This window comes from Myodes glareolus, chromosome 17 (genome assembly GCF_982192425.1).
Source record: "Myodes glareolus chromosome 17, mMyoGla1.1, whole genome shotgun sequence".
Lineage (NCBI taxonomy): Eukaryota > Metazoa > Chordata > Mammalia > Rodentia > Cricetidae > Myodes > Myodes glareolus.
In genome coordinates this window covers 59,104,169-59,119,857 of record NC_142042.1, presented here as the reverse complement: position 1 = coordinate 59,119,857, position 15,689 = coordinate 59,104,169, and the positions used below count along the sequence as shown (strand labels likewise).

Below are 15,689 nucleotides of genomic sequence, written 5' to 3'. Positions count from 1 at the left end.
ACTCTAGAGTGCGCTTTCTCAGGCTCCCCTGGGCAACAACTCTGAGCCGGGACAGGTGCTGTGCCTGATCCGAGAGCAGAGCTTAGCATCCGGTAACGTGTGATCTGACACAGAACATGTGCAATAGGTATTTGACAGGGAACACACATGCACACACATACACACACACACTTGAATGCACAATAAACTGTGTATACCTTAAAAACCCAGAGTTTATGGTTTGTCCCTTCTCATTGCTCGGGCAATGGGCAGGGTCTCTCGATGACATCATTTCTACTCTGTCTTCCTCCTAACTTGTATCCCTTTTTACACAGGGACTTAAAGCAATTTTTTTTTCTACCACTGACATCAGTACATCAGTTTTGCTTAAATATGCAGCTTTTTTGAAGTTTCTTATGCTGGCTTAGGGTTTTACCTCAGTTTTGAAAGCTGAGCGATCTTCCACAGACATTCGTCTGTAGATCCTGTTCATGTTTGGCTGACATGTTATCTGTGACCAAATGTAGAGACAATTAGGAACTGGTTACGAAATGAAGAAGGGAGTCTTTGAAATATTAGTTTTGTTGGGAGGTCATGGTGGTGCACACTTTAATCCCAGCACTCAGGAGGCAGAGGCAGGTAGATCTCTGTAAGTTAAAGGCCAGTTTGGTCTACATAGCGTGTTCCAGGCACCCAGAGCTACACAGTGAGACCCTGACCTACCCCTCTCCACAAAAAAAAAAAAAAAAAAATCACATTTTTACATATTTGTGTACATGCACGTGTGTGTGTGTGTATGTGTGTGTATGTGGGTATGCATGTGCCATGGCACATCTGGAGATCGGAGGGCACCTCCAGGCTGTTTCTTTTTCTTTCTTTCTACCATGTGAGTCCTGGGGATTGAACTCTGGTCATTAGGTTTGTGTGCCAGGCACCTTTCCGCTCTATACTCTTTCAGTGGTCTGAGCTGAGCCATTTTGAGAGAAAGTGATTGATTTAATGTGGAAGAGGAAGGAGTGAGTTCCTGCAGGTTCTTTGGGTCTCTGAATTGCTTTCTCTTATCTGACGTATGTAATTATTTAGAGTGCCCCGGTGCTATAGACCAAGGATAAGAAAAACCTAAAGAGGATTTAAAACTTAGTGGTGTGATTGTATTCTGGAAGAGCCCGTAATTCTGCTTCTAATCCCCGTCCTTTTCAGTGCTTTCCCACAGGTCTAGAGTTGGCCTTCCGGAGAGTTTTGTCAAGGCGCTCTGGTCCCGGGACTTCAGTTGAAACCAGTTCTATCAGATTTTCTCTTCTCTCTAGCCTTCACCATTCCTGGGCTAGATTTTTCACAAGCCATTTTTTTTTCCAGATTAAAAATGATCAAGATTAATCAAGATTTCCAGATTAAAAATTCTCAAGAACTTGAGAAATAGTTACTGCTAAGATTCAAATCTTGGTCTTTCTAAAGATGTGATGGTGCAAGGTTGGGGTGTATACTTGTTGGTGAGTGGCCCTAATCTAATCTCCCCTGTTCTGTGGGAGTGTGATTCATGCTGCATTCGGCTCCTGATGCCAGTACTCGTGGAATGATATTTAACTTCATAGCTGATTCTTCCCTGAGCCTGCACCAGGCTGCCTGCTCTAATTTTGGTTCCAGAAGTGTGGTTGGTATTAGGGCAACAGTGTCACACTTCAGGGTGTCCAACCAGAGCCTTCTTGCGGTGGAAGTCTTCTGTTGGGGCTGTCATTTTCTGGGTTCCCTTGTCCCTGGAGAAGGGGCAGCAGAGGTGATGGGGAAGTTTTTATTTCTTCTGGTCACTATCACCTAGTGACTCTCAGTCTCTGTTTTACCTCCTCCTTCACTCATGCTGAGTCTTTGATTTCCAGCGACAAGGCTTTGTCCATCCTTGGGATGAAATCCAAGCTTTGCCTTGGCTCTTTGAAGCCGCCAGGCCTCGTGTCTATTTGGTTTCCAGTCTTCTCCACGTGTGTCCATCAGCTCTTCTTATCCTAGCGGCTCTGCTCGCAGTTCTGTCTGCACAAGTCTGCTGCACATCCTGTCCTCAGGTGCACTGCCCGTCCCAGGTCTCCCCTCTCTGCTCCTCTCTCTGCCTGACTCAGGTGCTCGCCTCCCGGGAATCCTTCCCTTCCATGTCCAGGCTGAGCCCATGCTCGCCTCCAGCTGCATTTCACTGTGAAGTGTTCAGCATCTCTGCTGACACTGTTAGGTGCTTGCTGTAGTGGAGAGATGGAGGTACAGGTGGCTGAGCCACGATGACAACAGTTAGCACCCTAACACACTTGGGTACCGCACTCTTACTGTCTGGCTTCTGCCAATATTGAGAGTGCAGAGGCAGATTTGTATTCCAGGAGTCCAGCTTTTGATGCTGTCAGTGCTCTGGGTTCCTACATAAATGACAGGAAGGAGCGGAACTTTGGCTCAGGAGTGAGATATGTTCATATCCTAATGTGCTAATTGCAGCGTTTTGTATCTTTTTCTATTAGAGGTATAACTTTTTGAATATATTTCTTTCTAGATGATGATGCATACTTAAAAGAATTGAATTATTCATCCTTAGCAAATAAACAGTGGCTGGGTTAGTGTTTTAATCTAGACTTACTGAGTTTCAAATCTGTGGCCTTTTTCCCCCTGTATCAAGTTGGCTCTGTGAGGTGCCTTCTATTTTTTATCTTTTAAGGATAAAGACCATTAAAGTCTCTTTAATGATTGAAAGTTCAATTTCTAATTTCATTATTCTAGGATTTCATGACTTGCTGTTTTTGTTTTCCCTTCTTGGGAACTTCGCTGGTGACTGCGAGGTTAGAAGTTCACGCCGTGTGAATGGTTCTCATGCAGGGTGCCGGCTCTCCGCCTGTAACTAAGAACCTGTTACAGCTTTGTTCATGGTTCCCTCTTAGCTCCCAGCGGTAGAGTGTAATCATGAGCTGCCTGGCTGGTGTGTGATAGGCAAGGAGAGGTTATACCAGACTAGTGGAAGAGGAAACGAGGTTTCTAGCTGCCCCAAGAGAATGGGGGAGATTATATGGAAGAAGCAACTAGGCATAGATTTAAACATCGTGGGGAATTGGGAGTTTGCTCCATTCTGAATGAGGCGGGCCTGATGGTATGGTTTTGTTCTGTAAGTGCACATGCATGAAGCACTCCCTTTTGCAGCTCTGGACTTCAAGCTGAACAAAAGTAAATATCTCTAGCTCTGTTCATGGTTGATGTGCAGTAAAGAAGTCAGTTTCTTTTTCTTGGGCTTTATTTGTGGTCTGTAAAATCCATCTATGTTATTTACTCTCTGGGGGCTTTGAGGATCAATTACAATCTTAGGTTTTGGAGCCTTTGTATTTCTTTAGCAACAACAGTCATGATGGACACTTTGGAGCGGTTGCCATGGTAGCCACTAGAGAGCACCTGAAATGTGACAAGTCTGAAGTCAGGTGTGTTGTTAGCTGCAAAATACCTGGTTTTGAGGACATTAGTATGAAAAAGTTAAAATATCCCATTTGGGTATGTTTAGAGACTACGATTACAATTTTTCAGATATATTGAGTTTAAGAAAATATGGTAAACATTAATTTCACATTTCTTTCTTTTTGTTAAGTGGCTCTTGGGAGCTTTAGAATCACACCTATGCCTCTGCCGTCCTTGTGTGAGAGGTGCTGCAGGAGCCGCAGAGGTGTGTGCATAGCCACACTGCTGTAGTGCCGAGCATCTTTGCCCTCTGGGCAGCCATGCATTGGCTTGCTCTGGCCTTGTCCTCTGGTAGTTCTTCCTCAGGGTGTGGGTGGGACTTCTGTAGCTCAGCCCAGAGCTTTTTCACCCGTGGTAGTAGCTAGATTTTCAGTCTGCAGGCCTCCAGGTGTGCCAGAGGTGGGAATCCTACACAGAAAGTGGATGTGCAGATACTCCTTAGGAGGGAGGGGAGGGGAGCCCAGAGCTCGCTGCGGGCTGGGTGCAGACGCCTTTATTATGCAGCCTTTGGCCTCACGCCATCTTATCAGAGCAACTCTGCTCTGGCAAATATCCACGCGCGGGAAGAGCTCGAAAAGGCCCCAAATTTATTAGGGCAGTGTAGATTAATGTTTTGTCTACATAGATTGTTATTTGAATTTTCTTCTTAAAGGTTCATTTCCTTCAGAATTAAAGTTGACTCTAAGCTCAGCTCACAAATTCCTCGGTGTGGCTGCTCGGGTTTTGGGTTCATTCCCAGGGCAGATGTGATTGATTTTCCTGCTCTCGTTATTAATCCAGAAATGTAATTTCAGCTTGGGCTTGGAATAGTGCTTTGGGACAGGAAGTGGAAGCGAACAGCAACAGTTAGATTTGAATGAGGTGAAACTGACCGCATCTTCTGCTAGCTCTCCTCAATGCTGTGAGCCTGGAGAGCGGCTATGATTCCTCTTGCTCCACCTTGAGAAAGGTTTCCTGGCCTGAATTCACGAGTGCATGTGCCAGAGGTGGGCCACGAGCTCCTGGGTTCGGGAGTGGAGTCTGTGTGCTGGTGTTTGCATGCTGAATGAGGTGACTTTGCTTTGTCCAGCCTCCAATTGGTGACAAGTTATCCTGGAAGACACGCCTCCCCACACTCTCGAGTATGTGTGCGTGTGCATATGGGTGTGGGTGTTTAATACTGTGGGATGGAATGGAATGAATATTTTGGGCTGAGGTGTTCTCTATGAACAGATGGGAAAACTACCTCACATTTCCGTTTTTCTGCTGTCCATCAGTTGTTAGAAGATGATCTTTAGCCCTTCGTCTGGAAGGCTGCCTTCCCACTCCACTTTCAGTTTCCTGTCAGTTGGACAGGTCGTCAGGGTGGTCACCTGAAGCATCGTCATCCTAGAGAGTCTTTTAAAGCTGCTAGGAGGCCATGTGGGTGGAAACAGCTGTGAAGGCATGGGCTAGCCCGGGAAGGCTCTTCCTGCCCCATAGCTTCTGTGGAATAACAGGAAAAAGCTCAGTAGCAGATACCTACTCAACAACTGGCACGGCCAGGACACTGTGAGAGTCTATAAGGGGCACAAAGTAAAGGTAATTCCTATCTCATAAGATTTGTCAAGAAGAAGGATAAATTCTACATCTAGTCATAAGACGAGATAGAAAATATGAATGAGAGACTCAGGAAGAGGCAGTGAGGATTGAGAAAAGGAAAGGAGCCCGTGCTTTGACTTTGCTAGGACAGGGTGGGGCTGACGGCAGAGAGAGAGGGGGGAATAGGGTGGAGACGATGTTAACTTTCAAGCAAGTTTTTAGCAAACATTAGCAGGAATCCCGAATAGAGGAATCAAGGTAAGACTTAAGAGCCTCAGGTCACAAGTCTTTGTGTGTGTGTGTGTGTGTGTGTGTGTGTGTTCCCATGGGAATCTGTTGAGTGTGTGACACAAATTGTGTCCATGAGCAAAGGCCTGAGCGGTGACAAGTCTTCACTTTTAGGAAAATGGGGGAAGAGGTCGGTGCAGAGAAGGAGGCTGAGAAGGGCAAGGGAGAGGAGACTGAAGCAGAGCTTTGCCAGAGGCACCACTGAGTCCCAGCCTGCCCGGGCTCCACTCCGCCTCCTCTGCTGCAGCGTCTGTGGGAGCATCTGTAGTACCCTACTTGCTCTTCCTGGCTCATAGGCTCAGCTGACCTGGCAGGTCACTGAACTTACTGTATGTATACAGCATCCCTAGGACCATTTTTAGTAAGTGATAGCTGTCGAATGGGTGACAACCAGGTGACTCAAGAATGACAGGATCACCTTTTTAAAATAATTTTAAAAATTATCTTGAGTTTTAGTTTGTAGCTTGTGTGTATAGATGTGCACATGAGTGTAAGTGCCTACAGAAGCCAAGGGTGTAGGGTGCCCTGTCGCGGGAGCTGCGTGTGGTTGTGAGCTCCTAATGTGTGGGTACTGGGAATTGAACTCCGGTCCTCTGGAAGAACAATATGTGAGCTTAACAACTGACTTCTCTCCAGCCCTGATCACATATCTTCCTTATATGACGGAATCATAGTCCCTGATAAGTACCTACCACATTTTTGTGCCTATTTGCAGTTGATAGAAACTGCCGTTGTCTTTATCTCTTGACTGTTGTGAACAGAACTTCGGTAAACTTGGAAATGCAGCTGTCTCCATGATATACTGGTTTCATTTTCCTTTGTGGGATTGTTGAATCACTTGGTAGTTATTTTTTCTTTACTAGTGTATGAGTGTTTTGTCTGCATGTTTATGTATGTACCATGTGCCTGCAGTACCATGGGGGCCAGGAGAAGGCATTGGATGTCCTTAAACTAGAGTTACAGATGGTTACGTTATCACATGGGTGTTGAGAACTGAATCCGGGTTCTCTGGAAGAGCAGCTGATCATCTCCCCATAGCTCTGTTTTCAAACTGTGAGTAGCTTCCATTGCTAGACATCCCCACCATCAGGGAGCAGGGTTCCCACTTCCCCCTTTCTCCACATTCTAGCCACCATTTGCTAGTCTTTTTGGTAGGAGCAGCTCTCCCAGGAGTGAGAGGGGGTCTCCTGGCTCTGACCCACCTTTGTTTATACTTGTCCTCTGTGGGGTTTATGTGTGTAATCTGGCTTTAAAAATCCGTCGTACAGTATTGTTAAGAATTTTGAAATCTTAGCGCATCTTCTTAAATAGCATCCTGAGCAGTGTGTGTGTGCAACTTTGGTGTGACTCGTTGGTTATACGATAGCCATCTTACCTGCGATTCTTTATTTTGGTCAAGTTTTCAGTCAGTTAAGTAACCACACATGATGTGACTTTTTCAGGAGATGTAGCAGTGCACTCTGGGAGCCACCGGGTGCTGGAGACTTCAGTTGTCTTCATTTTTCCAGTGTCGAATTCTCGGTTCACCAATTCATGTTGAGTTTTTAGGCATTTCTGCTTTGCTTCTGGCAGTGAATCCTGGTGTGTGTGTGTGGGGGTGCAGGGTCAGACACGTGTTTCTTCTTCCTTGATGGTCAGCACTGCTGCTCTTGCTGTTTCCTTTGTAAGTTCTCAGTCTTCATCCCTTCCTCCCACGGAGCTCCCCTCTTCTCTCTTGTTGTTTTGCATTTTATGGGAACGTCTCAAACTTTCCCCTTGGAGCCCTGATTTATAGTTCCTTGTCTCCTGTTCCGTCCTTCGCAGCTTGTGATCCTGAGTTTTATTTGCCCTCCATTCCTGTTTTCATGTGACACACAATTATCTTCATCCTTTTTGTCTCTGCTGCTTCTCACCCCCTTCCACAGAGTCTGGTATTCTGTATTGTTTTTTTTTTTTCTCATTTCTTTTTAAAACCTAAATTTGTCAGTGTCTTGAGAGCAGAGAACCAATTCTTTCTCAGTGCACTAGTTCTTGGCAGTGGATATTTTTACAGTGTGCTCTTTATCTAATCGTATGTGGCATACATCCATACTTTATATTGCAGGACCTTTTAATAGCCCCCATGTTGGATTTTTCCATATTACTCATTCTGCACAGAGTAACCACTCGCCTGTAAATAGAGAAAGTCTGTGCTGTTTGGATCCCCTCAGCCTGAACCTCCCTGTGAGGTGAGGTCTTTTCTGTGTCAATTGGCTTAGCAGTGAGGAGCCTAAAGGATTGGGGAGAGAGCCAAAGTGTGGGCCTCCCAGCAGGGGGCTGAGGCTTGGCACCACCTCCCTCCCTCCCCGGAGAAGCCTCTGTGCCCTGGTCAGCTTCCTGAATGCCAGCTCTGGCCCAGCTCTGTGCAGAGGCTGAGCCTGGCTGTGCTTTGGTGCCGCTGCATCCGGAGTTTGCCCCAGATGCACCACAGCCTCTCCTGTTGCTGCAGTGGCCACAGTGGCCTGCAACTCCTCCGTGCTTTAAGTTGCTGTTGACCTGGAGGGCTGAGGTGGAGCTCAGACCATTCTTCTGAGACAGAGCGCGCTTTCTGAAATGCAGATCGCATGTGCTGTTTCTTTGCTCAAATGCTTCGCTGGAGCCTCCTCGTTTTGGGTTGGGGTTGCAGAGCCCTGCATGGAAACCAGCGCTCCCTGCATCTCTCCACTACCCACGCACGGCTTGTAATTCAGCTGCACCCATCCCTTTCATCGCCTCAAATGAGCCATGGTCCCTCTTCACTCAAACCTGCACACATAATGTCCTGCCCGAAATGCGCCCCCTCCTTCCTCCCACCCACACATATACTCTTACACAGCCAGCTCTGCCCATGTGTCCCTGGATTTCACTTCGCAGTTTTGTTCTCTAACTCTCTGTTCTCCTGAGGCAGCAGGTACTCATTAAAATACTCAACACCTTGTATTATCATTGTTTGTTTGGCATAACCACTATTTGTTTAAGGCTACAAGGTAGAAACCAGGGCTGCTTTGTTCATGGATAATCCCAGTACAAATAGTCCAGGCCTCACATAAGTGTAGGAGCATTCGTGTGACTGTGTGTGTGTGCGTGTGTGTGTGTATCTGTAGGTGTATCTGTGTGTTTGAGTGTCTCTCTGTGTGTTTGTCTTTTGTGGCAATGAATAAAGGGAACATTAGATTTTCTTGTTTCTGGTGCCTTTCCCCCCTAGATTCTTTGTTACCTTTTCCACTATGGACTAGGTTTGAAAACTTTTGTAAAATTGAGCTCATCACTTGTGAAGATGATGCTTGACAGTAAATGGGAAGAACTTATAGAGATATTTGGCAGCTGGAAATAATTTAATGTATACACTTTTACTGTTGGAGGTCAGTAGTAGGTTGAAGTTGAGAAACTGGACCTTCTCTCCCTGGCCTCTAGGCACATGGCAGTGTTCGTAGGAGGACTGGAGGAGCTCCACTGGAGGGCGCTGTCGTGGATGTCTTTAGGGATAGGGTAGGCTTCAGTTAAGAAGGAAATTGACACCACAACATAGAGTGAAGGGTTAGGACAATGAGATGGAGTTTAGCAGATAGAGCAGGGGCCTGGGCTGAGGAGTTGCTGAGCTGACTGGCAGGTATAGATAAGGGAATAAGGACACTCTGGGGGAACAAACAAAGTAGAGACACCCTCTGTTGGTATTGGAAAAGTACGGTTCTTATTCTGTTGAGATTATGATAATTTAATAGGACAGAAAGATACAAACACTTATTTGATAATTAGATATTGAGGATTCCTGGCTATTAATAACTTGACATATTGCTAACTGTGGGGATTCAGTGATAAGGTAGACAGCTGCCATCAATTCTGTATGAAGCTTGTAGCCCTGAAGTAAACAGTAGTGAGAAACACAAATAATCCGATTATATGTAAAATCTGATCGGTAGTGAATGCCTTGCAGGATTAGTGGGGAATTTTTTTGTTTGTTTAGGCAGACAGAGTCTCTGGGGGGAATATGAAATTTTAGATATACATTATGATTAAGAGTTATGGAGAGAAACTTACAACGATCCCACTGAGATCAGGAACAAGACAAGGTTGTCCATTCTCTCCATATCTGTTCAATGTAATTCTTGAGGCAACTAGCTAGATCAATAGACACCAAAAGGAGATCAAGGGGATAAAAATAGGAAAAGAAGAAGTAAAACTCTCACTATTTGATATGATAGTTTACATAAGCTACCCCAAAAATTCTACCAAGGAACTTCTACAACTCATAAGCACTTTCAGTAATGTAGCAGGATAAAAGATTAACTTAAAAAAAATCAATAACCCTCCTTTACACAGATGATAAAAGGGCTGGGGAAGAAATCAGAGAATCAATACCCTTCACAATAGCCACAAATAGCATAATATATCTCAGAGTAACTCTAACCAAACAAGTGGAAGACCTGCTTGACAAGAACTTTAAATCTTTGAAGAAAGAAATTGAAGAAGACATCAAAAAATGGAAAGATCTCCCATGCTCTTGGGTAGGCAGAATTAACATAGTAAAAAAAAATGGCAATCTACCAAAAACAATCTATAGATTCAATGCAATGCACAGCAAAATCCAAGCAAAATTCTTCAAAGACCTTGAAAGAATGGTACTCAGCTTTATATGGAAAAGCAAAAAACTCAGGATAGTCAAAACAATTCTGTACAATAAAGGAACTTCTGGAGGCATCACAATCCCTGACTTCAAACACTACTACAGAGCTACAGTACTGAAAACAGCCTGGTATTGGCATAAAAACAGACAGGAGGACCAATGGAACCAAATCGAAGATCCGCATATTAATCCACACACCTACTATCACCTGATTTTTGACAAAGAAGCAAAAAATATAAAATGGAAATAAGAAAGCATATTTAACAAATAGTGCTGGCATAACTGGATATCAACATGTAGAAGAATGAAAATAGACCCATATCTATCACCATGCACAAAACTCAAGTCCAAATGGATCAAAGACCTCAACATAAAGCCAGCCACATTGAACCTTATAGAAGAGAAAGTGGGAAGTACACTTGAACACATTGGCATAGGAGACCATTTCCTAAATATAACCCCAGCAGCACAGACACTGAGAGGAACAATTAATAAATAGGACTTTCTGAAACTGAGACGCCTCTGTAAAGCAAAGGACACAGTCAACAAGACAAAACAACAGCCTACAGAATGGGAGAAGATCTTCACTAACCCCCACATCAGACAGAGGACTGATCTCCAAAATATACAATGAACTCAAGAAATTGGTCATCAAAAGAACAAATAGTCCAATTAAAAAAAACAAAAAATCAAATGGAGTACAGACCTAAACAGAGAACTCTCAACAGAGGAATCTAAAATGGCTGAAAGACACTTAAGGAAATGCTCAACATCCTTAGTCATTAGAAAAATGCAAATCAAAGCAACTCTGAGATTCCATCTTACACCTGTAAGAATGGCCAAGATCAAAAACACTGATGACAACTTTGTGGGGTAGAGTGAACACATCTGCATTGCAATCCCTTTGGATGTCAGTGTGGCGATTTCTCAGAAAATTAGGAAACAACCTTCCTCAAGACCCAGCAATACCACTTTTGGGTATATAGCCAAAGAATGCTCAGTTGTGCAACAAGGACATTTGCTCAACTATGTTCATAGCAGCTTTGTTTGTCATAGCCAGAACCTGGAAACAACCTAAATGCCCCTCAACCAAAGAATGGGTAAGGAAAATGTGGCACATTTACACAATGGAGTACTACACAGCAGAAAAAAAATAATGACATCTTGAAATTTACAGGCAAATGGATGGATCTAGAAAACATCGTATTGAGTGAGCTAACCCAGACCCAGAAATGTACTCACTCATAAAGCAAAGAAAAACCAGCCCACAGTTCACAATCCCAGAGAACATAAGCAACAACGAGAACTCTAAGAGAGTCATACATAGATCTAATGTACATGGGAAGTAGAAAAAGACTAGATCTCTTGAGTAAATTGGGAGCATGGGGACTATGGGAGAGGGTAGAAGGGGAGGGGAGAAAAGAAAAATATATAGCTCAATAAAAACAGTAAAAATCAATTAAAAAAAAGAAAAGAAAAAGTTATGTGAGGAGGTTGGAGTGAGGATGTCTCCAGGCACAGGGGACCACATGTCTACTGTTAAAGAGAAGGAATGCCACTACTTGGAGAGATGGACAAAGGCAGAAGTGATGAAGCTGGTGGTGTTTTGAGGTGAGAGCAGGAAACATGAAAAATGCTGAAATTTTATCATGCAGAGAAGTCATAAAGGGATTAAAGAGGCAGGTGGCACAATCCAGCTCGTATGTTAAGATCATCCTGGGAGTGCTTTAGAAAATAACATTTGTCAGCCTGGCAGTGGCAGAGCACACCTTTAATCCCAGCACTAGGGAGGCGAAGGCAGGTGGATCTCTGAGTTCAAGGCCAGCCTGGTCTACAAGAGCTAGTTCCAGGTCGGACACCAAAGCTACAGAGAGAAACCCTGTCTCGAAAAACAAAAACACAAAAACAAACAAAAGCATTGACTAGCATTGGTCATGAAGCAGGAAACGAGGTTTTTTTTTTTGAGGAGTCCTGAAGAAGACAACAGTATAGATTAGTGCAGGAGTTCCTCAAGACTTTTGTATTTCTTTCTGTGTGCGTTCCCCTCTTCCTCCCAGGGAACCTGTGCTCTGCTTTTATTAGGGTGCACACACTCAGTGCCCCGCAGACGAGGCTCCATATTTAGTTCAGCCAGCTAACATTGGTCACAGCTTGCCCAGCAGCCTGGCTTTTCCTCTTCCCTTTAACTTGAGAACTAAAATAGAGTGTGTGTGGGATGATGAGTCTGTAGGATAAAGCTTGGGGAATATTCTCCATGGCCTGAAGATAGAATCCCCAGAACACGGGTGCTTAGTGACTACTGGCTGGAGGGATGTGTCCAAGGTGACATTGTCTTGAGTTACCCATAGTAGGGAAGGAAACAGGGTCAGGGACAGTGAAGCTAAATTTTATGCTTCTCATGTGGGGATTGTTGTTGGAATAAGAGTTGACTCTTAGTGGGGCGACTGATGAGATCAGAGTGTTCCTGCAACCTCCACCTTTCACAGGCGAGTGGGGCAGCCCCTTCACAGAGCACAGGGCTTAGCAGACAGTTCTGTTTTCTTGGCTGGCCTCCTCTTCCCTCATCCCAGTCACTTGTAACTCCATGTCAGACTGGTGCGGTGCCCTGAGCTATATAATGAGCTCCTTGAACCCCGGCTTGTTACAGCTGCTAAATGTTGTCTGCGTTTAGTGGGCCATGCCTTGTTTGCCTAGAGCACTAGGATGGCCCCACTCCTGCAAACCGGTGTAGGATCTTAGTTATGAATGGCACGTTGGTGGTGTTGCCTTTGTCTGCAGCTCCACTGTGCTCTCTTCCTCTTCCCTCAGTCTTCATGTCCCTCTGTAGCCAGCTCAGATTCCTTTCCCATTTTGAAAATTGACTTCTGTAGCAATCTCACATTTCCAACCTTTTTAGCACTTATTTCCACTTCGAATTTGTGTTTCTAGTTCTTCTATAACCAGCACTGCACAGTTGGGCAGGCTATCAAACCTCTCTGCTCCTGCTGGCCTCACTTAGAAAAGGAACACTGGGTGTGTCGTTGTTTAATGTCAGTTTTCCCACAGACCCCAAGGTATCTGGAATGCATTCTGAAGTGAAGGGTAGATCCGGTAATGGGAGGAGAGAGAGTCGGTAGGATAAAGCTAAGCCGTGCCAGGTGCCGGGACAGCTGCAGTGGTGGGTCATTGGGAGACGGGCATTTGGAGGTGTGTTTTGTCACAGGCAAGGTCTGAGAGACGGTGAGTTAGTCCTGTGACTCGGATGGTGTAGAGAGTGTAAGGTGTGCAGAGTCCTAGGGCAGCACGTGAACTGAGCATGCGAAGCGCTGGCTGGAGAGTCTGAAGGAGAGGGCTAGACTTGGGGAGTGGATCTGCCAGGCTGGAGCAGCAATTCGGAAGGTTTTCTGTAGCTTCAGCTCGTGTTAGTGTCTAAAGCCCCCACCAGCTGCAGTCTGGTGAGCGTGACATCTCAGATCAAACTAATCTGGACCCCTCCTAGCCTTAGAGAAGATGGCTAACAAAGACTAGCTAGTCTCTTTTCCTTTCGCCCAAGGGGGGCGGAGAGGGCCTGGCTAGCCCATTCCATTGGTCCTAAGGTTAAAGGATAGCAGCCTGCAGCGTCTCCAAGTGAAGGTTACCAAGAGGTGATTATTGTCCTCGGAAGACTTGCCTCACTGAACCATGCAGTGTGTTTGGGAGTTCACAGCGTGGCTGGTGTTGACCCAGACGGCGGCGGTGTTGCCAGGACTGGTTTGCACCGACAGTTTAGTAGCCCGGAGAGACACAGCAACAACACGGGTCCCCTTTCTGACTGTGCACTTTTAATTGCTATGTCGCTCATAACTTAGTGTTTCCCCTCTTCCTGCTGGGAGTCACTTGTCACTGTGTCCACTGGTGTCTGCCCCCAACTGTCCTTTGCCTGTTACATTGGGTTCAGAACTCATACTAAAATTTAAAACTCAGACCACCTCCAGCCCTTCTAAACCCCAGCAGGGGGTCTTCCTTCTCAAGTAACACCCTCCCTCCCACACAGACAAGGGCTTTCTTGCTACGGGAAGTGGGGAAGCCAAATGGCCAGAGAGCGCACACCCAGTGCTCCTGTAAGTGCTGACAGTTTTCTCATTCTGATGTCTCATAACCTCTGCCTTGCTGCTTTACTGTGATGTCATCTTAGGCAGCTTGGCCTTCTCGCTGGATTTTAAGAACTGCTGCAGTAAGGGGCACCAGGCTGGGGATGTAGCTAAGTGGTAGAGCATTTGTTTAGTGTGTGCAAGGCCCTGGGTTCAATCCCCAATACTGCCAAAATGGGACGGGGTGGGGGTGGGGTTGTCAGGTCTGGAGTTAGCCTGATGGAGATTTTGGTGGCAGCAGCCCCGGGACTTGGGAAGCCCCTTACCTGTCCGAGCCTGACTTTCCCTCGTGGCAGGCTTCTGCCCAGGTTTCCTCCTGCTCAGAGTGGGTGTAGACACGCTGTGGACCATCCTAGGAGACATTCTTCTGGAACTTTCAAAGCAAGGGGTTGCAGTGACTATCCCAGCGATTGTCTTCCGCATCTTCAGTCATAGAGCTTGGTGACAGAATTGTACGAAGAAGGCCGGAAAACTTACCAGAAATGAGTTGGAGCCTCTTGTTCTAGAACCTGAGAGAGAAATGATCTCTTCTGCAGGAGGTCATTTCCAAGCTGACATGCCCTTAGCTGTCTAGATCTCCTGTCTAATGACCATATAAGATGAATAGATAGATAGTCTCATTGAAGAAGCAGTGAACCGCCTACCCCTGAAGCACAGTTCCCTCCAGGCAGAGCTTCGCCCCTGTGCTTTTCCCTCTGATCTAGTGGAGTGATTCATAGTTGTGGTCCCCCACCCTCTCTCTTTCCCCCTCTCCCCCCAATCCTCTCCCACCTCCCTCTCTTCCCCCTTAATCCTCTCTCCCCCTCCCTCTCCTCTCCCCATCTTCTCTCCCCACCTCCCCCTCCTCTCTCCCAGTCCTTTCTCCCCTCTCCCCAAGTCCTCTCTCCCCCAACTCTCCCTGTGTACTGGGAAGATGCAGCTTACACAAGTGATTCCTCAGATGGGGTCACACCAAGTCTGGGTTGAGTGTAGAGCAAGGTGGACAATTACAGTCTCAGTTCCTCTGCGCTCACTGCCGACCCAGGGACCTCTCTGAGCCTGTCGCCCAGTTATAAATGACATGGTTTTCGTGACTGCTCACAATGTCTGCTTCATTGTAGACAAACTGGCTGTTAGTATAGTTTCCCAGGAGTGTCAGATTTCTTTTCCAAGGAAATATTATTTAACCTATTTTTTCTTTTTCTTTTTTTTACCCAGCCTCCCTTACAACAGTACATAAGAAATATATGTGAAATACTTTTAAACATTGAGTGTCTCATACCCAGATTTATCTCGGGGCCTCGCAGAAACACGATGACATGGAACATGCTTGCATTCCACAAGTCAGTGTGGTTGGGGCAGCGCAGCTGTCGGAGTTAGCGTAAGTGTGACAGGCTAGGCTCAGCAATTACCCGGTTCACAGCAGCTCTTTACCTACTTCTTGGTCATGTGTTTATTTCTCAGCCCCGCCTGAATCGTCATAACACAGCTGTCATTCTTTGAAGTAGGGTTTTTGTTAGCAGCATAAGGGAGCACATGTTTTGCAATGAATGCTATCATCGATCCTGAGGTGGATGTTTGCCACTCTGAGCTCCTCCCTTATTCTTTCCTTTACGCTCGTCCCCTCCTTCCCTTCATTCTGTACCCTTCCATCCTTCCTGCTTCTCCCCTGCCTTCGTCTGCTC

The 15,689-nt window shown here is 45.8% G+C and overlaps 1 protein-coding gene across 2 annotated transcripts in view; it reads left to right on the top strand.

Annotated features, from left to right (window-relative positions):
• The window catches only part of Notch2 (notch receptor 2), a 141,201-nt gene that overhangs the window by 72,248 nt on the left and 53,264 nt on the right, over nucleotides 1-15,689 (top strand). The window lies entirely within an intron of this gene.